Raw genomic sequence first — 23,426 nt, 5'->3', positions numbered from 1 at the left:
ACCAACCAAAAAACCCACAAGGGATACAGGCTGCTTGTAAACAGACTATACAGTACTGTGAGGTTAGAGCAGTGACTTTGGCCCACAAAATCTTTTGCTGCTGGAGATATCTACAACACACTCCCATGGTTGAATGGATTCTTTACACCCTTTCTTTGCAGGGAACTTCAGTCTCTCATATCTAAAGTTAGATTTATTCAGCTCAGCTATCAAAGCAGCAGTCACAGATTTTTTTCATGTGGTTTTAAAGGTCAAAATCATGCCTCTCCATCTCAGATCATGACTGCTGCTATTGTATTGCACATCAAGGTCAAGAAATTTAGTTTCCTTTCATAAAAGAATGAGAAACACTGAATTGCACAACTGACAGCACTATCAGATGTAGCACAAATAGCATAGTGGCACTTCAGCAAATTTGACACTCAAGTCCCTTCCCACAGATAATTTCTGGAGGTCAAGAAACACTCCAGATCAAGTTATCTTCTTATGCTGTATAACCAAGACCAATAAGCTGAAATAAACTGATACTATTTTTGTTTAAAGAAAGTATTTATAAACATATGAAAATATTTTCACATTCTGATCCATGCATTCTCTCACGCAATCTTTTACCTGCAGCACTTGAATTTGTTTGCCCTTGATTATAAATTATAAACAAGTTGTGCATGGGAGCTAAGTTCTCCTTTCCTCTCAGAGAAAATCAACCTGAATAATTAATTACCAAAATCCTACCCACTTGTTTTCTACAGTTCACAAAACAGGTTCCTGCTACAAAGTATGCTTCCTAGGACTATACTATATAGAGTTTAGGTTGAAAAAAGCTCAGTAGGAAAACCAAAACTCCCACAGATTCAGGATGTGCAGTAAAGGCCAGTCACAAAGGCAGAAGAATACCACTGAAGAGCACAACCAAGCTTCCAGGTGGGCAGATCTTCTCACTCCAGAAATCAAGGATTCCACGGGCAAGCCAAATACCTATCCTATCCCCCAGCAAAGCACGTAAGTGTGAAGTGACTATATCAGCCTACTGGAAGAGGACCAGAGACCAATCAAACATTTGGTGTATTACTGCACTGCCATACTTGCAGTTCATGCCCAGCCACAAGGAATTAAACCTCATTCGATTACCACACATTCAACTCTAAATTCTTCTTTTCAGGGTATGAATTATCAGTGACTCCTTCCCAGGACACTGTTTTCTTATGGAAAAATTAAGTTAACTGATGATAAAAACATCCATTTTATCCTGTATCAGTGTTTATAGAGGAATACATTAGATTTAGCAGAGGAAAGTAATAGATTTTGCATACAATTGGGAAGCTGAGGCTTAGTTACACTTTTTCTTCTATTGCAGCTATTTTTCATTGCTAGAGCTTATTTCTACATCTTACAAAATGAGTTACTTCCATTGATGAATTGGTTAAAAAGCTTCTACCTTATTTCAATTTATTTACTCATCATTCACTAGAATAACAAAGAATAATGCTACAGCAAGGGAAACACTTGCTTTCTATAAGCAACTCTGTAATACTCTCCTATGCACAGCCATGTACAACCACACATGATCATGCATGTAAAATCTGCAAGAAAATGAATGAGCAGTGCTCAAAGCAGAATATTCATCTTCACAGCTCAGATTACCTTTCTGAGCAAAGCGTGCAGGCACCATGCTTGTTTACGAACCATGGTGTCTCAGCATCTTGTCCATCAAACACCATTCTTCTCAGAGGTTAGCTATGCTACCCCCAACACAAAATTGTCTCCTCCCAGGAATCAAACAAATGTAGTCTCAATGCGAGACGCCTCTTACGTAATCATAAAGATTTGGGGTGCATACACCCATGGCATCTTGGAGATTATTTCATCTGAAATTCAGGCAAATTAACTAACAGCAAGATATTTAGTGAAAGACTGCTAATCTTCCTCGTGCAAAAAAATGAAGCAACATTAATACATTGTAGCTTAATTCCCTGAACAGCTGCAAGTGCAATCACTGTTTCCAAGAGTATCCAAGTAGGATCACAGATAGCAGTAGCACTTGTGGAGACCTTGGGGGAAGATTAATGGATATTCCTCACTCTGGTTAAGAAGCCAGCAACAGTTTTGGCTGTTTGCTTCCACTACCCACTCTCACACCTCACACCTGTTTCAGGGACAGCAGGAGATCCCAAGGACTGAAGCACGAGTCTCTGAATGGAGAGAAAAATTGCATTTGCCCCGTTACTCTGCATCTAAGCTCACTGCACAGCAGACACGTTATTCAGCCCTTTAGTAAGACAGAGGCTTTACTGCAAGTTTGCCAGCAAGATTTAGAATACATAGTCAAACTCTTGAAATACCACATCCTCTCCCCAGCCCAGTGTAATCTTCACGATCACATTCCAGGTCACTGGATCCTACACAAGGCCAATACAGCTACCTGGGATACACTGGATATGAGAACAGGGAAATGACATGTCTTGGCATTTGCATAGTAGGCAGTGTCTAGGGTGATAGGAAAGCAAAAAAAAAAAGTATTTAAATGAGTAACTCCCACACAGAGTACATCAGAAGCAAGACCTGAAGTCCCATTTTCATATTGATATGCTTTAACAATACAATTTCAGGGTTTTTTTCCCCATCAGTTTTCCAAATTATAAACAATGAGGACAAGGCCTAAATGTCTTAAAGCCTACCCGTCAGTGAAAGTCACCAGGATTTATCCTGAGGCCATGGATTTCAATCACCAGATATAAAATGGGGCTGGATGGAACACTTCTTCCCATTTTTCCAGCACTTCAGCTTCAGAAATTGTATAAACAGCTGTCAGAACACAGGACATAGAACCATAGAATCAACAAGGTTGGAAAAGATCTCAGAGATCATCAAGTCCAACCTATCACCCAGCACCTCATGACTAACTAAACCATGGCTTCAAGTGCCACATCCAATCCTTTTTTGAATACCTCCAGGGAACGTGACTCCACCACCTCCTTGGGCAGCACATTCCAATGGCAGATCACTCTTTCTGTGAAGAACTTTCTCTTCAACTTGAGCCTAAACTTCCCCTGGCGCAGCTTGAGACTGTGTCCTCTTGTTCTGGTGCTGGTTGCCTGGGAGAAGAGACCAACCCCCACCTGTCTACAACCTCCCTTCAGGTAGTTGTAGAGAGCAATAAGGTCTCCCCTGAGCCTTCTCTTCTCCAGGCTAAACAACCCCAGCTCCCTCAGCCTCTCCTCATAGGGCTTGTGCTCAAGGCCTCTCCCCAGCCTCATTGCCCTTCTCTGGACACGTTCAAGTGTCTCAATATCCTTCTTAAATTGAGGAGCCCAGAACTGGACACAGGACTCAAGGTGTGGCCTAACCAGAGCTGAGTACAGGGACAGAATAATTTCCCTGCTCCTGATGGCCACACTATTCCTGATGCAGGCCAGGATGCCATTGGCTCTCTTGGCCACCTGGGCACACTGCTGGCTCATGTTCAGGCGCCTGTCAACCAGTACCCCCAGGTCCCTTTCTGCATGGCTGCTCTCCAGCCACTCTGACCCCAGCCTGTAGCTCTGCATGGGGTTGTTGTGGCCAAAGTGCAGCACCCGGCACTTGGACTTGTTGAATGCCATCCTGTTGGACTCTGTCCATCTGTCCAGCCTGTCAAGGTCCCTCTGCAGAGCCCTTCTACCCTCTAACAGATCAACACCTGCTCCCAGCTTGGTGTCATCTGCAAATTTACTGATGATGGACTCAATCCCCTCATCCAGATCATCAATAAAGATATTGAACAGGACTGGGCCCTACACTGATCCCTGGGGGACACCACTAGTGACAGGCTGCCAGCTGGATGTGGCACCATTCACTACCACTCTCTGGGCTAGGCCCTCCAGCCAGTTCCTAACCCAGCGCAGAGTGCTGCTGTCCAAGCCACAGGCTGACAGCTTGGCCAGGAGTTTGCTGTGGGGGACAGTGTCAAAGGCCTTGCTGAAGTCCAGGTAGACTACATCCACAGCCTGCCCCACATCCACCAGGCTGGTCACCTGATCACAGAAGGAGATAGAAGGTGACTGCCAAGAACACAAGACAGTGAAGATGGACCACAAACCGTCACACAAAGGTGTGAGCCATGCCAACAGATTACAACCACATCTCCATCAACTCTTTCCAAAAGAGAAGTGTTGATGGCGTGCACACACATCAATACACTACCAAAGTAGACTGCTATTAGACTACATTTCAAAATGGACACAGAAATATATGTAACAGAACTGCTAAACTATTTCCATCCCCCATCCAGCCCAATGGTATGTCATGAAATTAAACTAAACCTGTGCAAGGACCTTTCCAAAACAGATCTGAAAAGACAAGGCCACCAGTCTTCATTGGAAAAACTCTACCCTGTCCTGGTGATTTCAGAAAAGAAGTTTTGCCCTGTTCAGCAACATTACATTTATTCTGGAGAGGTTTTTACTTTTATTCTTATGTTCTTCTGTTCCTTTTGATCATGCCATACCAAAGTATTTTCAGATCAGTCCAAAGAAGTCAAAGGGGTTATTTAGACATACCATGTACTATTATCAGTCCTCACAAAGAGCTGCTGCTCTACTCACAAAGCAGAGAGAATTGTGGAATAGCTAGGTCAAAACTGAGAAAAAAAAAAAAAAAAAAATCACTTAGCCCTGAAAGTTAATTGTTACTTAGTACTTTCTGGGATTTTTCCTACTACAGCTGAACATGGATGGATTCCATTATTTCACACAATTAGAAATGGTATTTCATTTAATGAACGTTTTATTTGGTGGTGATTAAATTTTAAGTCTTTTGTGGTTACCCTTCTACTTTGTTTTAGGAAGGTTTTAAGAAGAACAATATCTATACTTGCACATAACTATCTGACCAAGACAGGGAAAGAAAAGATCATGCCAGCTCATGAATGAGAAAAGGAGAAAGATCAGACAGAAGAAGAAATCCTGAAATAACTAGACTGGAGTTCAAGCTTTTATAAACTTTTTTATGTCTACAAAGAACATCACATCCAACTACAGTTGTTATCCAAGTTTCTAAAAAGTGCAATTTTACTAAATAAAGCTTGACGTTATGAAAAACTACAACTCTGCAAAGTACCTCAATGGCCTTACTATTCCTGTAGCAATCTATTTAAGTTATGACTTACAAGTTAAAGTGCATGTAACTAGAAATCTATAGAGTCTGTTTCAACACCAGCATTAAATTCTCATTCCTTAGGGAAGTCTAACAAAAACCCCAGAGAACAATGCAGCCAGAGTTCTACTCTGAGTCTTCCAGATGTTTAAAAAACAATCATGTTATCCTTTGGATGTGTACACATATACAACAACAGTTAATGGAGCCATATTCCTGCATTCAGAATTCACACCAAAACTTATAAACTGTAAATTATTCATAACCTCTTAGGAGAAATGACAAGTTCACTGTAAGACTAATTCCTTACTAATTCAGTCAGCGATCTTTAGACAGTTATCAAGACATTTAACACAGGAAATATTCTCTCCTACTTATTTTTACTCAATTTCATGGACTTGAGTGCCTCAAAAAGGCTTTTAAAGGCAACAGCATAATTGCATCAACAGCACAGCTGCATCAACACTGTTTGGCAATATTGCTTCACATTTGCAGAAAACAAGTCATTATTTATATAACACAACTGCCACAAACATATTTTGAAAGAACACAGATCCAACTGTGTCAGGTGCTGCACATAGCACAGATGACAGCAGAAATAATCCCATGAAAAACAATGAGGCAATTTACAATTTATTGAACTAAGATCAGCATATTGAAAAGGCCCAAGCCCAAGAATGCTTCAGACAAGTGGAAGATTCATAGAAAACCCTATGAAGGCCAAAACTTGTAACAGAGAGCATTTTTCTAAACTGCATCAAGCAAAGAGAAGCACTACAGGAGAAAGTCAACCAGACACCACCACATCAACCACAACATAAAGCATTTTCAAGCTCTTTGAAAACATTTTATTTTCCTTTCCACATGCAGTCACATGCCTTACAGTGTTATACAGTGACACCAGACCTCATGACTGAGCAATGAGGGGACAAACAAGCAAACAGAGCAGACCACGGTGGTTAGAGCACAGAAAGCTCAATCAGTTAGGTTAGCTGTGTTTCTCCTACAGCAAGAACCAACCCTAAATTCTTTCCACTAGTTTCTCTGCATCATATTCACTCTCCATGGTCAGACTGCTATAAACAGACCAATAATATATTGGTCTTCTGCACTGACAACACAAAACCTTAAAGCCTACATGCATTTGTGCTTTATCCTGGAGCCATTTGTACAGCAAGGAGGACAGGTTAGAGACAACCATCTTTTATCATAAGCTAGACTGTCCCTTGAGGAAGACAACTACACTTCCATGCTAACAATCTTTGTGTGTTTCTCATAACCTCTCCTTGTCATCTTGTCCAAGAAACCTACAAAACCTTAAAATTTATTTGAAGGAAAAGCCTCCAAGCACCTCCGGACATGAGTACCAATAAACACAACCATAGAAACATACATAAAAATATAGAAATCATGTCCATGCAATAGGTCTCCACTTTCGGATAGCACACACATTCTCTGTTCTACTTAAACCATTCCAATTCAAGTAAGAGTCATCTGGCCTAACTACAGAGTGGAAATACACACAATGTAGAAAGCAAATTCTTGGTTTTCTTATTATTATTCAATGACACTCCCACTGCCATACAGCTTCCCATAAAACTACAAATTCTGTTTCTCTTTCATACTATGCTTAGTAGCTTTCCACCCCTGCACATGCTGGATATACATCTTAGAGTATCTTCAACACAGAGGACACTGAAATTCTGTTACTATATTTACAGCAATATCTGAACCACTGGCATGAAATTAAGGAGTATTTCTGATACAGAGACTTTCTATTCTAATCCATGACAAACTTCTGTGCTGAAATTAAACTCTCCTTTCCAAAATTGCAATTTCTGCTTCAATGAGGACTACAAGTAATCCCCTGCTAGGTATTAGGTGATATAATATAGGACACACAGTACCTCTAGATAATTGCAGGGCAGGATACAAATTAAGACTAATCTTTTTCACTTTTTCACTTTGACATGAAGTAAACAACAGCTAGGGGTTTAAATTATATCATTGAATTCACCAAGATTATAAAAAATTAAAAATGGTGTTAAAACTGTCAAGTGAAAGAGTATGTATTCACCCAAGTACCAACAGATTTTAAGAGTTTAGGAAGAGATGTATATAATATGTTGTGCTTTGTGCTTACTGCTCAAACTTCTACTCATCAAAACTCAATTGCAACTTGCACTGCTTCACCCCTTGCCAAAGAACTGCTATGCTGTAGTTTATTAAGCAAAAGAACACCTAAAACACACAGATTGTAAAGAAGCTAAACAATTACACAGGGATTTTGATTACCACAAACATTTACTTTTATTAAAAACATTATTCAGATGTGAACACAGACAGAACATCTCCCACTGCGTTCAGTCAACAGCAATGTTTTCACCTCCCAGTGGGCTACAAGCTAAACTCCAGCTTCATGGCACAGTGTGTGGCAGAAGAATCTAACCACAGAATTATCCCATTTATCAGCTCAGAAACTGCTGCAGTAGCATCAATATCCACATCAAACTCCCAAGAGTCACAACAAATTCTGAAGCAATGAACAATGTCCACATGTGAAAGACAGAACTGCCCAGGAAGAAATCAATAGGCTATTGCCTTCCCCTGCCTTCAAGATCCTGATTGGACAAACCATCTGTGATTGTTCCTTACATTTAAAGAGGGCCCCCAACATCATGTGCAGCTCCAGAAACCTTTTCAGAGAACACCGAGAACAATCTAGACCAACAACTGCAGAAAAGTATTTCAAAAAACTATTTTTTTTAGAGACGTGTGAAAAAAGGCAGATCCCTTACATATAGCAAGCATGTTCAGACAGCTGTAAGAATTAAGAAAAGATGAAGTGTTTGTTAAGATGTGTTATGAACACTGATCAATACTGTGGAGACATGCTAAGATATGACCAGTAGTGACCAACACCCAAGGAAGCTATGACAAGGTCATAGTGTTCGCTGTCTACAAGATTGGAGCCACCCAATGTCATGATAAAAAAGGGTAATAGTAAGGAAAGATTCATAGGAAAGCCATCTCATAAAATTCATTTGAAAGCAACCTCAAATCCAGATGTGTCTTGTGTGTTTAAATAGTGTTGGAACATGGACACCACGAAAGAAAAACACTGATTTAAAATAAACCTGTCCAGCACCCTCTGAAGGAATAGCTACAATGACCACAAATAAAACAAACGTTGACCTATATTCTACACTGACTTAAAAACCTGTTTTTTCATCTAGTGGTAGCACTATCAATGTAAAAACCCCTTGCTTCTCACTGCACAGCTAAACTGGAAATGAGAACCTTTAACACATTAAGTTTTGAAAGGACAAAAATGCATTTTCCACAGATTAAATAAATTCTTTGAGAACTGAGAGACCCTTTACATTCAAAAGTAACTCTTCACTGCAGTTATAAAAGCTCTCAGACAGGAAGCTTTGTTGATTAAACATTCACTTGCCATTGAACATCACTACAGCTTTATTGTCTTGTGGTGGTGTCTGCGGATGAATCAATTCTAGCCCACCACTAAAGCCTGTAAATCTTTTCTTGACTGGATTTGCTATTCCATACTTTGTGCAAATGACTCATTCCCTCTGCAGTAATACTTCTTTGCCCATTGTAATAAATAAACTTAAAAAACACCATACAAAAAACCACAGACCACTGCCAGTTTAATCAAATCTAGCACATCATAAAGGTCCTAAATTGAATGGGAAGCTATAGGGAAATGACTAGCAAGAGAGACAGCAGCATTCCCTTTTTATTTATCTACTCTGTTCAGGTTTGTTTACTTTGGATGTTTCACTACAATTTAGGACTTTGCTTGAACAATTATTTGAACTGTGACTACACTTACTTGGTAGAAGAATGTTGGCAATACAATAAAAGCCATCAAATCATTTTAAAACAATCATCTAAAACATGGTCTTGTCACAATAGTTAAACCACTACAAATCTTGATTTATAGTATCATAAATGACTTTAGAATTAACCTGGCTTATTTGTTCACTACTATTTATTCTTAGTTATCAAAAGCTAAATTCAACAGCAGTATTCTGACTGCAGAATAACCGTCCATATGGAACAAAGACACATTCTGCATATATTAAAGTATGCAGGATAGAAGAATAGAGCCACTACCCAAGCTGTAACAGAACCATACTCTTCTTTATTATATCTTCTAACCACATCCTATATGAAACCCTGTGGGATAAATAGACCAGAAGAATCTCCGAAGAGCAAACATTGATATGTGCTATAATTTAAGGTAAAAACTGTTCAAGGACCTAAACTAAAAGGCAAAGAGAACTTTCAGAAAAGTCTCCTTGCAGCACAAAGAAGGCAACATGTTAAATAAGATTTATTACCCAATGAAATGTATGATACATTTTGAAAATAAGAGAAAGCCAGGAGAGCAGAAAACTTCAAAATAATTAAAAATATGAATTGACTTAATTTTATTTTTCTGAAAATTAAAATAAATCTTTGTCTTAATTTGATTCTGAGGCCTCTTCTCAGCTAAGAAGGAATCCATGCTGTTGCACTCATGGCTGTATCATTCCCACATGCATTATATGAAGAAAAAAAATAATTTAAGAAATAATTTCTAAAATGGCTAACACATGATCTTAGGTCCCCCTTTTATCTGCCCAAAATGTTAGCGACCAAACTTGATTTCACACAAGGACATAAAGAAAGATAAAAAGGATGGAGACATTACCCTGGTTCTTGGTTTTGTATGCCAGTGCAAGCAATTTAATTATATTTAATGTTTTATCTGTCAGCTACTCCTGATAAAGCAACATGGTACTTTTGTCTGAGCAGTAGTTTCTGCCACTTATTGCTTTTTCTACATTAATATTTCATGATATTTAAAAAAAAAAAAAAAGAACAAAGTCAGCAGTAAAATAAGGAGACCAAAGAGTCATTCCAGGCCTCATTTGCTATTCATGGTGTGTAGCTTAACAAATAACATGTCTGTGTTTGATTTTATTATGTTACTGTGTGACCTGCAGAATCTCAGGAGACTGACTACGAAGAGGGATGAGCATTATTCCATTAGTAAGAAAAATCAATAATAGTAGTTACACACTTTATGCAGCCTTCTGCAAAACATCTATTTTTATAAAACCTTCATTCATATTCAATTTCTAAGGAGAAGAATGCAAAAAATTCCTTAGCTTTCCCTAGCCAAAAAAGTGGAAGAAAACTATGTTCCATTCAGAATCAAAGCCAAGTCTTATTATGCATAAACGCATAACATGTGAATAGCATCTGTATGCAAGGCTGCTGTTGGGGGTTGGGGTTTTTTACACCTTTTCAAAAAAATCTTCCCTCTAATTTCATACCTATTAGGAAAAACATACACGTTTTACACTATCTGGAAACGCTACAAGAACGGAAAGAAGAGATAACAAGAGCCAAGGGTTCTTGGCTAATTCTAAGAATCAGCCTGCAAGTTTTTCTCACAGTTATGTCTTCTTGGCCTCTTTTAGTTCTTTTGCTAGAGTAGAAACTTAACAATAAACTGAGGTGATAAGAAAACTAGCAAAATTCTGAAAATAAAAATAGTGACAGGCTGCCAGCTGGATGTGGCACCATTCACCACCACTCTCTGGGCTCGGCCCTTCTGCCAGTTCCTAACCCAGCACAGTGCTGCTGTCCAAGCCACAAGCTGTCAGTTTGGCCAAGAGTTTGCTGTGGGGGACAGTGTCAAAGGCCTTGCTGAAGTCCAGGCAGACTACATCCACAGCCTTTCCTACATCCACCAGGCTGGTTACCTGATCATAGAAGGAGATCAGGTTGGTGAGGCAGGACCTGCCCTTCCTAAATCCATGTTGGCTGGGCCTGATTCCTTGGCTATCCTTCAGGTATGCAGTGATTGCCCCCAAGACAATCTGCTCCATGATTTTCCCTGGCACTGAGGTCAGGCTGACAGGCCTGTAGTTCCCAGGTTCTTCTGTGCATCCCTTCTTGTGGATGGGCGTCACATTGGCCAGTTTCCAGTCTTCTGGGACCTCTCCAGTGAGCCAGGACTGGTGGAAAATGATGGACAGAGGCTTGGCCAGCTCATCTGCCAGCTCTTTCAGCACCCTAGGATGAATCCCATCAGGTCCCGTGGACTTGTGAATATCCAAGTGACTCAACAAGTCTCGAACTAATTCCACATGGATTTCAGGAGTACAACACTGCTCCTTGACCCCATCAACCAGCTCAGGAGGCCAGTTATCCTGAAGTCCTCCTGCCTTACTGTTGAAAATGGAGGCAAAGAAGGTATTTAGAATCTCAGCCTTCTCCTCATCCTTAGTTACAATGTTACCCTCCACGTCCAGTAAAGAGTGGAGGCTCCTCTTGCCCCTCTTTTTAGCATTAATATATTTATAAAAATGCTTTTTGTTGTCTTTCACAGAAGCGGCCAGTTTAATTTCTAACTGTGCTTTTGCCTCTCTAAGTTTTCTTCTACATGATCTAACAACATCCTTAAACATATCACTAGTTGCCTCCCCCCCTTTCCAAAGGCGATAAACCCTCTTTTTTTCCCTTAAATCCTTCAGGAGCTCCTTGCTCATCCAGGCTGGTCGTCTTCCCCGCTGGCTCGTCTTACGGCATGTGGGAACTGCCAGTTCCTGTGCCTTTAGGAGCTCCTGTTTGAAGTAGGTCCAACCATCCTGGACCCCTTTGTTCTTAAGGGCTGTTACCAGGAACTTTCTGAATAAGTTGCCTGAACAACCTGAAGTTTGCCCTCCGAAAGTCCAAAGTGAGGGTTCTGGTACTGCTCCTCCCTATTTCCCTGCATATTGAAAACTCCACTATCTCATGGTCGCTGCACCCTAGACAGCCTCCAACCATCACATCTCCCACCAGCCCTTCTCTATTTGAGAACAGCAGATCAAGCAGAGCCTTGCCCCTGGTAGGTTCACCTAAGAGCTGCATCAGGAAGTTGTCATCCATGCACTCTAGGAACCTTCTGGACTGTCTCCTCTCTGCTGAATTAAGTTCCCAGCAGATGTCTGGTAGGTTAAAGTCCCCCACAAGGACAAGGTCTGATGATCTTGAGACAGCTTCCATCTGCTTATAGAATATCTCATCGGCCTCCTCATCCTGGTTGGGTGGTCTATAACAGACTCCAACCAGGATGTCAGTTTTGTGTGGCCTCCCTCTGATTTTAACCCATAAGCATTCAATCCTTTCATCTGCAACCTCGAGTTCTGAGGCATCAAAAGATTCCCTAATATACAGGGCCACCCCTCCTCCTCTTCTCCCTTGCCTGTCTCTCCTAAAGAGCTTATAACCCCCCAGTGCAGTACTCCAATTGTGAGAATCGTCCCACCACGTTTCTGTAATGGCAACTACATCATAGTCTTCCTGGTGAACCAAGAGTTCCAGTTCCTCTTGTTTGTTGCCCATACTGCATGCATTGGTGTACATGCACTTCAGCTGGGCTGCTGATTTCACCAGTTTGTGTGGTCCTCCCTCCTTTCCAGGGAGACTGGTTTCCACACCCACCCCCTTCAGACCTAGTTTAAAGCCCTCCCAATGAGTCCTGCCAACCCCAGTGCCAGCACCCTCTTACCCTTTCTAGATAAATTCAACCCATCTTGGTCCAGCAGGTCAGGTGCAGTAAGAGTTGCCCCGTGATCAAAGAAGCCAAAATTCCGCTGCTGGCACCATCTCCTAAGCCAACTCCTAAGCCATTGTAAGGGTGTAGCATACAAAAACAAAAGAATACTAGCTTGAAATGTATTGCAAGAGTAGCTCAGCAACTAATCGTCAGTAATTTTTACCATCTTTTAAAATCATGCTTGAAGTGCACACTAATGTTGTAATTCAGTTTAAGGAAGGAATTGCAACTACTAGAGCATAACCAATGAAGTAACACATTTCTCAGATGGTGTGGGGATGCTTAGAACAACGGCATTCCCATCTTCTTGTGAAAATCTGCACGGCAGAACAACCTGCATCTTTGGAGAAAAAGCCACTGTGCCAAATGCACCAGTACCAGGGGTTGGGAAATCACCCATCCACAGGGCTGCTCTGGGCAGTTGCCTAATTATCACTCTTTCTGTTCAAAAAAAGAGCGCTCATAGCTTGCATCATTATCCATCAGTTACCATGATACTAAAGAAAGCTGACAGAGGCCTTTGTCTCTGTTGAACACAGACCAAGAGGGTTCACTCTCCTGCCACAGGGAAGCGACAAAAACACTCTCCAGAGAACTTTTCAAAGTTTGGACCATCTGGAGAACAAGCCAGGATGCTGCTCAAATCCTCCAATAAAAGTAGCAAACACCTTTCAGATCCAGCTTTGTCAGAGTCTTCATAGAGGAAGTGGCTCTGGAGACCATCACAAGAAGGCTGTAACTGCTGCTGTTAATCATCTGAATGCTTGTGTACAGAGCTGGAAGGCTCTCCTGTCCAGTACAGGGATGCAAACAATATACAGTCTTTTCTTGAGGTGATCAAAATAAAGAAATTAATTTTATAATATCTACCAGTTTCAATGAAGTTCAATAGAAGAGAAAAAGCATTCCTTAAAAGCCACCAGAGTCATCAAATTCAAAGCCTAAATCCAAACACTGAAGAAAAAATATCCTACATTTTCTCAGGAATAGTACAAAATCCTGCTGGTACATGTAGTCTCCACATTAGTGACTGAAATTGCAGTTGACTTACTGCATTTAAAAGGAAAGCCTCCTATGTGTCCCATTAAGGACAGACTGTAAGACAAGAGGAAAGAAAATGGAAATCAAGCAATGAATCAATTAGTCTGAATACCTTTAGGGTAAAGACCTTCTGAGACAGGGCATTTGGGCTGTGGAAGCTGTTTTCATCATAAGCTTCAGTGGAAAACAAGCAAGTTTTCATCACACTACTCTATAAATCAAAGTACCTGTTTATTTTCCCCACATTTGCTTTAACAGTACAGCTGAGAATGAGTGACCATGCACCAGTTCTACCACCACCCCCAGTTAGTTTATGACAATTTAGAGATCATTTTGCCAATTCACAAGAACCAAAGCCCTTTTTCTGTCTCCATGTAAGAAAGCACATGTTGCTTGCTTCCCTTCCACACCACCTCAATTCCTCACTCCACTAGCTACACTAAATGAAAACACCTGCAGGAACAGTCTGGTAGCATAGAACAGCTTAGAGGCAGATATTCACAGAATGGCTCAGCTCTTAATAAAGGGCAAAATCTAAAATAGAAACTGCATCTCCTCTTGCACAAAGAATAAGCAGCAAGGGAAAATGAATTCCAGAAAAATCTTGTCCATGGCATCTCACAGAACCAAGAAGGAAGCACAGAGACCAGCAAATCCATAGTCTCTCATGGATAGCATCTTAACACTGTACTGGAATCCTCTTTCTTTACAGTACTACGTTTTGAGGCAAATTCTAATGCAAAGTCATCTTATTGAGATTATAGTTTTAAAACCTCCTTGAAAAATCCAGAGCATATTGCTTTGTATTGCCTTGGGCTCTCAGCTTGATCTGCAGAATATGCATCATGATTTCAAAATTGAAAGCCTAGCTTTGACCCCTTTACTTTCAACATCCTCTGCCAACTTCAGCGAAGAAAAAAAGAAATAGAAAAAGGCATTAGTCACTGTAATTAAAGGGATTAGAATTTGATGCATATGAATTCCAAGAACCATCTGATTCTAGAACAAACCATAAATATCATATAAAAGTAAATTATTACTTCAATGATAACAGCTTGTCACTTCACCAGGTCATTAAGAAATGCCTAAGACGCATCTGAATGGTCTGCACATCAAGTTATTTATGCATCTTACTCACAAGAATTTCAAATGACATATTGATGGATCTAAAAATTTCTTGTTCTCATTAACAGTTGCCCAAGGTGGTCAGTCCTTTGCTCTATGCATCCACCAGATCTATTTCCATCAGAAATGGAATAGCAAGTTGAAACTCCAAATACGATAATTTATTATATTAAGAATAGGCAAAGTATGTACATGTATATAAATAATACATGATATGTACTAATGAAACAGTCTTTTTAGAATAAGATCTTTACACTTGAAGGCTCAAATCATCGGTTTTCAAAAAGTCAACTTAATAGGGCAACTTTCATAAGTCACTTTTCCAAATGTATTTAAAAAGAGATAACAGCATAAAAAAATCATTTTTAGAGTAGAATTTTCATTAACAATTTAGCAAACACATTTACATTCTAATCATATATATATATACACACCTTAAGTAAGCCTAAGCCTTGGACTGAGTAATTTCCTTCAGGTGCTGGCAGACCATTTTGTATGAAAAGTGTTCGAGTTATAACACAAAAAAATGCACAAAACATATACAGTGATTTTTTTTTCCTGTTATCAGCTGCATTCAGATGTGTTAATGATGAAATTTTTTAAAATCCATTTTCTCTTCAGAAGGGAGTACCCATGCTGAGAAACAATCTTGGCCATCATACAGACAGTGAGCATCTGAAGCTCAGTGTTGAGCAAAATCATCAACTGTCTTTTTAGTCTTTTAATCACACTTTTCCTTCTGCAAAAGCTATTTTCACAAATCCCACTTATTTTTAACATCCTTGCCAATCACTTCATGATATTAATTACTCTTGTTAGGATGCAAACAAAAGTTCACTGGGATGCGTTAGAAATTACAACAGTCTCCTGTGCAAAATGTTTTATTGCTTATTTTCACTGAATTCCATGGAGTCACAGATCATATCACTGACTTGAAAGGACTTGGCAATTAAACAGATAACCTGAACAGGCTGTCAGCATCTAAAAATAAGAGAATGGCTGAAGGTGTTTTTGGCCTTTTCCAGAAACAAACAAACAAAAAAAATTAAGTCTAGGACAAACAGAAGGCAATACTTTCTAGTACACTCTCCCAGAGTCAAATGATACTCATCAAAAAGACTTCTTAATTCAGGGATAATATCGCCATTTTTGTCATTCTCTGCATATTACAATATATTTGTGAACTAAAGGGTGGCTAAAACTAATGCAATAAAGACGCATTCTAACACATCACTATCAACCATGTTACTTGGCCAGGTAGTGATTTGATCAACACAAGACTTGTAAAACAGTTTTACAATCCTGACTCCTGCAAAGATAAAATTTGGAAATAAACGCATTATTTTGTTCTTATTTTTTTATTTTTCTAAATTTTTTAAAACTACTATTTTATGTTCTAAACTTATGACACCATGTAACCTGCATATACTCTCTCATGACACTCTGAGTTACAAAAAGGGTATTAACAAGCCTCAGGAGACTCCAGCCCCCCTACCCCGACTTTTCGTAAGAATAATTCACAAAGAGTCTGCAGAGTTCTCTTGCCTGTGCTGAAGGCAGGTTATTTTTAAAAACTGAAGACAAAACCCAACTTCACAATTTGACAGGAAAGAGAAACATTAGCTAGAAAAAGAGGAATAAAGTCAAATAGAAACTTTAATTAGCTTTCCAAGCTATTCAGTGAATATTGATACTCATGAATAGCAATCAATACTGCATGCTAGTGATTTGGTATGCAAATAAAGCACTTTAGCAGTATTATCCCATTCAAAAGTTAATACCCTTAATAAAAAAAAATATCTATTTGTCCTTATTATAAAGAAGGAACAAAAAAAAAAAAACCAAAAACAAAACACAACACAACTGAACACTGAGAACTTTACCAGCTAGCTCTACAAAGGTACCTAGGAGCAATACCCACAATTTGGTAGAGACAATTTTGATGCCTAAATGCTTTTGAAACATCCGTTTACTGGGCAAGTTCTTACTAAATTTTACATCTATCTGTGATTTGATATTTAACTTGTAATAACAAACATGAATCCAGCCAAAGTATGCCAAACCTGCTAGGAAGAACATTGTTTTTCCTGTAATTGCAAAATCCTTCAGCTCAAAGTTACATAGCCTTTGGAAACATAGGCTGCTATAGCATCTCATAGGACGCAGAATCACAGAATGTTGTGGGCTGGAAGGGACCTCCCGAGATCATCCAGTCCAACACCCCTGCCAGAGCAGGATCACCTGTACCAGATCACACAGGAACTCATCCAGGCGGTCTTGAATATCTCCAGAGAGGGAGACTCCACAATACCCCTGGGTAGCCTGTTCCGAAAATAAATATTTTTTTTCTACCCCTTGAAATGGGCATCAAGCCTAATTAATTAATTTTATTTTTTCTTCACACACTCCCCTCTCTTTCTCCCTGCTAAATAGACCAATGAGATTGATTGGAGTTTATCCAGGAAGTTGTCAGAGCAGGAATTCCTTCTTTGAGGCCTCTGCACTTGCAGGTCTCAGCCACCACCAGAGTTGGAAGCAGATATGATGCCTACATGCTCCTCCCCCCTTTTTCCCCAAGTGAGGAGGGACTAGCACAATAACTGGTGCTACCCAGGAAAAAGGCAAAATCACTCACAAGTAGTAGCCCACTGGCATTCTTCTAAGAGTTCCTGCTATGCATTTCATAGAATCATAGAATCAGTCAGGGTTGGAAGGGACCACAAGGATCATCTAGTTTCAACCCCCCTGCCATGGGCAGGGACACCTCACACTAGATCAGGCTGGCCAGAGCCTCATCCAGCCTTGTCTTACACACCTCCAGGGATGGGACCCCAAACACCTCCCTGGACAACCCATTCCAGGCTCTCACCACTCTCATGGTAAAGAACTTCTTCCTCACATCCAGTCTGAATCTCCCCACTTCCAGCTTTATTCCATTCCCCCTAGTCCTATCACTACCTGATATCCTAAAAAGTCCCTCCCCAGCTTTCTTGTAGGCCCCCTTCAGATACTGGAGGGCCACAATAAGGTCACCTTGGAGCCTTCTCTTCTCCAGACTGAACAGCCCCAACTCTTTCTGTTGGTCCTCATAGGAGAGGTGCTCCAGCCCTCTGATCATCCTCATGGCCCTCCTCTGGACATGTTCCAGCATGTCCATAGCCCTCTTGTAATAGGGGCTCCAGAACTGGGCACAGTACTCCAGGTGGGGTCTCACCAGAGCAGAGCAGAGGGGGAGAATCACCTCCCTTGACCTGCTGGTCACATTTCTCTTGATGCAACCCAGGATCTGGTTGGCTTTCTGGGCTGCAAGTGCACATTGACAGCTCATGTTGAGCTTCTTGTCCACCAGCACCCCCAAGTCCTTCTCCTCAGGGCTGCTTTCCAGCCAGTCACTGCCCAGCCTGTGTTTGTGCTGGGATTGCCTCGACCCAGATGCAGGACCCTGCACTTGGTCTTGTTGAACCTCATGAGTTGGCTTGTGCCCACCTCTCCAGCCTGTCCAGGTCCCTCTGGATAGCATCCTTTCCCTCCAGCATGTCTGCTGCACCACACAGCTTGGTGTCATCAGCAAACTTGCTGAGGGTGCACTCAATGCCACTGTCCATGGCACCAACAAAGATGTTGAACAAGGCTGGTCCCAGGACTGAGCCCTGAGGGACTCCGCTTGTCACTGGCCTCCACTGGGACATGGAGCCATTGACAGCCACCACTTGGGTGCAGCCATCAAGCCAGTTCTTTATCCATCTCGTGGTCCACCCATCAAACCCATGTGTCACCAGTTTGGAGACCAGGATGTGGTGTGGGACAGTGTTGAAGGCTTTGCTCAGGTCCAGGTCAATGACATCAGTTGCTCTCCCCTCATCTATTAATGTTGTGACCTTGTCATAGAAGGCCACCAGGTTTGTCAGGCAGGATTTCCCTTTGGTGAAGCCATGCTGACTGTACCCAATGACTTCTTCATTATTCTTCTGTCTCAGCAGTGCCTCCAGGAGGATCTGCTCCATGATCTTCCCAGGCACAGAGGTGAGACTGACTGGCCTGTAGTTCCTTGGTTCTTCCTTCTTACCCTTTTTGAAAATGGGAGTAATGTTTCCCCTTTTCCAGTCAGTGGGGACTTCCCCAGACCTCCAGGACTTTTGGAATAGAATAGAGAGGGGTTTAGCAACCTCATCTGCCAGTTCTCTCAGTACCTGTAGGTGTATCCCCTCGGGTCCCATGGACTTGAACACTTTCAGGTGATCACGAACCTGATCTTCACTTATGATGGGCAGTTCTTCCTCCCAGTCCCTGCCATTAGCTTTCCATGACTATTCCAGGAGTGTGGCTGGAGGCCCTTGCAGTGAAGACTGAGGTAAAGAAGTCATTGAGAACCTCAGCCTTTTCCAGATCACTTGTGACCATTTCACCTGACCATTTCCTTGCTTGCCTCCCTCCCCATCATTGGTTTTCTCCTAGTGTGCATGCAACAATAGTTGAGAAAGATAGATGCTCGTTATACACAGGAAAAGACTGTAAACAGTTCCCTTCAGACAGATTACAGCCAGTGTTGTCCAGGTCCCAGGTGGTTCAACTTCCCCATACAATATTTCACCTTCAATCTCCTCCTTTATTCAGCACAGTCATTATACTCATTGCAGCATAAAAGTTAAAAGGTCAAAAATGTATTCTGGGATGATTGTAATTTATACCAGAGTAATTGCTTATGTGGAATAATAGTTAAATCTCTAATGTGGAGAACTGGGTCAGACAAGATCTGGAAAAAGATACCTAAGAATCTCAAAAATACATTACAATAATTCTACAGTCACCACTTCATAGAAGATACTTTAGAATAGAAGGAACTAAAAGACAGGCTAACATTAATTTTTCTTCTATGTCCATGTTTACCCCTCAGCTATTCTCAAGGTTTTACTAAATTCTCTAGTCTGCCAAAAGTGCATTTTATCATCTTTCAATCACACAGAAGCTGGTCTATAAATAAGTTTCCATAATACAACTTATTCTCTTGTCCTAATTTATTTTTAGGATTTGAGGCCTCACTAAGAACCACTCCTTGAAATATAATTAAGGGAAGATGCCCAAAAGTTTTACAGAATTTCAATGTCTTCCAATCAGTCTGAAATCTTTGGAGACTGAGCTCATGAACACCAAGGCTCCTGGCTCCCAGCTCCTCTCTGTCTGTTCAGGTTTGCAGTGCTGGAAACCCACTGAAGCCACAGAAACCTCAGAACTCAAATTGCCAATGTCCGCTTATCAAAATGCCATGCTTTTTATCCTCTTCTGTTGATCCTGCTGTAACTAAACATGCTCTACACTACAAAATAAGATGTATTTGTAATTACTATTGTGAAAGACTTCCTCATACACAACATTATTCTGTACAGAAAGCATTTATATTGTTCAGATTCAAGTGTTTCTAAAGAAAGTTAGGCTAAACCATGCATGGGCTTAGCTCTTCATGTTCGAATGGAAGGTTAAAGAAAAGATTCCTGCATATTGAGATTTATCCCCTAGTAAATTCCATTCTAACTGAAGGAATGTATACTCTTTGAGACTTAGGAAACAAGACAAACAAGTTTTCATCTTGTAGAATGTTATCTTGGCTCTGGAAATGGTAAGTATTCCTCTAGAGTTACAATGCAGCTAACTTTTTCAGGATCATCTCAAATGAAAGCACTTCCCAAAATAATGGCACCTTTCAGATACACAACTAATTCACTTCTCAGAGTAGTTCTGACTCCTTTCTTTTCATCATCACACCAGCGACTCATCACTCAATACTTGTATACATATTGCATATACGTTTTAACACCCCCAAAACCCAGTAAAGTGCTCTGCAGAAACTAACACAGACTGCAGGCAGGCAAACACTGTTTTTCTCCTTGCCCATGTAGCCATGATGCATTCCATGTGCCAAGAAAAGTGCACAGTGCTCCACTACTACTGGAACATGCTACTGTCTGAAGAGTTGTGCTCTTCTAAAAAACAAGGCACTTGTAACATGATAAAAATTGACCACATAACATTTTGTTGCCACCTACATCCTAATGCACCTACATCTCATGCAACCTCCTAATCATGGAATAATTTTTGTTGGAAATGTCTCTTAAGGTCATCTAGTCCAACTGGTAACCCTGATTTTCCAGGTCAACATTAAACCATGTCCCTCAAACTCAGCACCATATCTACATGTCTTTGAAATCCTTCCAGGGATGGAGGCTCCACCACTTCCTAGGGCAGGCTGTTCCAGGACTTGACAACCCTTTCAGTGAAGAAATTATTCCTCATGTCCAACCTAAGCTTCTATGGGTGCAACCTGAGGCCATTTCCTCTTGTCCTATCACTTGCTACATGGGAGAAGAGACTGACCCCCACCCTGCTACAACATCCTTTCAGGTAGTTAGAGAGCAGTAAGGTCTCCTCTCAGCTGCCTCTTTACCAGGCTAAATAACCCCAGTTCCCTCAGCTGCTCCTCATAAGACTGGTACCCTATACTCCTCATGAGCTTCATTGTTTTTCTTTGGACACACTCCAGCACCAAAATGTCCTTCTTGTAGTGAGAGGCAACCAGCTAAGTGCTGCAATTCTGTGTTCAGTACAGGATCTGCAACCTGCAAAATGAAGCTAGCAGTAGATTCCAGTGCTGTTTCTATTACCCAAGAAAAAGTGTCATTGCTGGTTCAGCTCCAACTGCATGGAACAAAATAGCTTTTGAAGCAAGTTTCATACTAAAAGACATAATTAGACTTTTACCACTTCCCCCTAATATGTGGACACTCCAGATGTGTCTGATGAGCTATTCTTGCAAATACTTAGTCCAGAACTGAGAAAAATTATTCAGAACACTCATTGAAAGCTTTCAACAAAATAAAAAAAAAATCCCACAGACAAATCCATGTTCCATTATATCTTTAATATAAGGGCAACAGCTTCACCTGCTTTAAAATGGCATTGATGACTTATGCCATCTCAAATTTTACCCCTGCTTTTTAAAGGTATACATTTCCAGTTTGCAGTGCAAACATGGAAACTGACCATATCAAGAGGCTTCTAGTACTGAAACAAGAAAAAAAATTCTAAACATTTGGAAGCATGCAGGGAATTATTTTTTCAATTTACAAATTTGTTGGAAGTTACTATTATTTATTTACCAAGACTGATATTTTGAATCCTGCAAGAATTTATGTTGTATATTCAAACCTACACAGACAAAAGTTATAAAAGAAGGGATTCATATTGGGCATAATAGCTTTTATTATTAGAAACAGTTACATATCCAACTAACAACTAACTACATATCCAACTTTTGGAGGTAACTTTGTTCCCACCAAAAATATTCTCTCAGAGGTATTTTTTGCTAATCTTCACAAGTAGCTCCAAAACTTTTCTGATCTCTAAATTTAGAGATGGACAGCTGAATGATAACACAAGCCTACTGAAAATAGACTTGTTTTTCTTGATTATTTTTTGCAGACTCACAGACCTCACAATACCAAAGACTACAGAACAGTCTAAAGGAGGAGTGCAAAGGAAAAAAAATATTAAATTTTTTTTTTTTAAAAATCAGTTTCCAAAATAAGCTTTGAAATGTTACTCTTCAAATTATTTTGTCCCAAGATCTATGTCTCATTTTGTGCCTTTTACTTCAACAGAACACTGAACTAATTGCACTTTGACTTTCTGGTTTTGTACACCTACACTGTTTACACTGTTTTGAAGGAAGAAAAAGATGGATACTACAATATCTAGTGCTCTTCCATTATGATACCAAATCAACATTTTATGAGTCTACCTCAGTTAGATTAATAAGACCACTATTATAATACAGACTTTTTAAAGCATCTTAGCATAAATCACACTAACTAAAATCTTTCCAGATTTTATTTCTCAGCACTAATTTAAAATTCTGTTAGCCAAGATCTTAAAAGTTCATTTTCTTCTTCCTAAGACTGACAACAATGGCATGTACCATCTGTTCAACTGCAGTTCAGGAATTTTTAAAGTAGCTCTCAAAATCAAAAGGGGAAAAAAAGCTCTTCAAGTGTGATTACCACACAATTTCTTCAGAAATACCTCAAATATTATTATCAATGCATTCTGTCAGATACTGACCTTTCCTAGCAGCCTTAGTGAAACAAACTCCAAAACACATTTTAGAAACCAACGGTGTCTATCACACAGAAAACTATCAGAGATCTAAAACAGTATTTTAACTTTGTTTCACCAACCCGTATTTTGCAAGTTACACTTGTAAACAAGAAATGCAACCCAATTACTGCAATTTTGCAACCCAGTGTAGACAAGGTGTAGTGATGTATTCCAGTTAGTCAGATTATTATTTGATTTGTAACAATTAGATATAATTCAAAAAAACACCCACAAAGTTATGAGGGAAATGCTCATTACTTTATTTGTGTTTGAAAGCTTTCTTGATATACCTGCATTCATTTTTTCATTGTCCCTCATAATACAAGTAGAGTTTATTATCTTTTAAGTAATAAAAGATTAC

This window comes from Indicator indicator, chromosome 13 (assembly GCF_027791375.1).
Source record: "Indicator indicator isolate 239-I01 chromosome 13, UM_Iind_1.1, whole genome shotgun sequence".
NCBI classification, from domain to species: Eukaryota; Metazoa; Chordata; class Aves; order Piciformes; family Indicatoridae; genus Indicator; species Indicator indicator.
The sequence above is the reverse complement of the archived record's forward strand: the minus strand, read 5'-3'. Positions refer to the sequence as shown.